This window comes from Amphiura filiformis, chromosome 1, assembly GCF_039555335.1.
Source record: "Amphiura filiformis chromosome 1, Afil_fr2py, whole genome shotgun sequence".
Taxonomy (NCBI): Eukaryota; Metazoa; Echinodermata; class Ophiuroidea; order Amphilepidida; family Amphiuridae; genus Amphiura; species Amphiura filiformis.
The window spans coordinates 88,062,682-88,064,063 of NC_092628.1; positions in this window are offsets into that span (position 1 = coordinate 88,062,682).

Below are 1,382 nucleotides of genomic sequence, written 5' to 3' on the forward strand. Positions count from 1 at the left end.
GTACTCCACTCTCTGCCACATCACCCGTTAGAATCAGTGAAACTTTTGCTGTTGTACCTGGAGGTCGAAATAGAAAGATGATGGACGTGAATGTAGACATATGATTCATATCTTTGTTAGATTTTATGAGGCTTTCTTAAATTAGAATGTTTCGTGCCAATTAGCGATATAGAATCATCACAATGCTATTAGAATAATTGTGCAAGCTTTACTTTTTTGTCTCCATTGAAAATTAATGAGATGTTGTGGATTTTGTTGTAAATAAGTAAGTGAATACAGGTTAATAAAGGTTAACAAGTTCTAAATGTTTTCCATTTTTAAAATATTTTTTTCCCGAAAACAACAATTTATAAAAAAAATATTGGAAGCTTATTTTGTTTACACACCTGGTCCAATTGGTAGTATCGCATATCGTTGTATTCGATCACTATTGCTTATTATGTAAGAAAAAATAGACGAGTTTGGTCCAATCAACCACCACAAACCATGCAGAATCTAATATTAGCAGTTCAGACATACTTGCATAGTTCGGGAGAATGCAACTTTAAAAACTATATCTTTTCATACATAATGAACCATTGTGACCGATGTATGACATTGTAAAATAGACCAACCAAATGTGCTACCAATTACTTAAAGACTTTTGGTTAATTTTGAAAAAAGCTTTTTGAGTTATTATATAATGCAAGAAAGTCTTATGGGGGAACATAGAGCATCAGACTATTTAGTTGTGATATGACATGGATTAAAACACTTACCTGAACCTGTTTTCATACCCGTGAATACCGTAATCTCGTAGTGGTATGGATCATTTGGGTTGTTGTCAGGTAACGGTGTAACGCCAGCCTGTGCAAGTTGTTGATGACAATAAAAAAGTTGCTGGTAGCTTATTTTCATTCACACACCTGGTCTAATTTACCATTGAATTTGCGTTTGTTCACAATGACTCAATATGTAAGAAAATGTGCAGTTTTGAAAGTTTAATTTGTCCATTATACTCTCACAGGGCATGTAGAATATTTTATACTGTAGAGTACATGGGTCAATGGACGAAAGACGAAAGTGACGAAATGAGATCAGACAGTGTAATATCGACTAGGTGTGGACGAAATAAGCTACCAATAGCTGTTAATATATTTGGTTTTAATTTCTTAAAATTGCGTCCACTCGTATCTGGCACGCAACTTGGCCTATGCGCCCCTGTGCGGGCGAGTCAAGTGACGTTCGTGCCGACGCGCTAACGACGGCGCGCTTTCTAGATGCGTCGGTTGGCATAGCCGGTATATAGCAACAGCTAGGGGGCCTATTATTTGGCTTGAAAAACTCACTTTTTATAGATTTTAAAAGTAAGATATAGTGCTTTCACGTAACGCATTTTGACA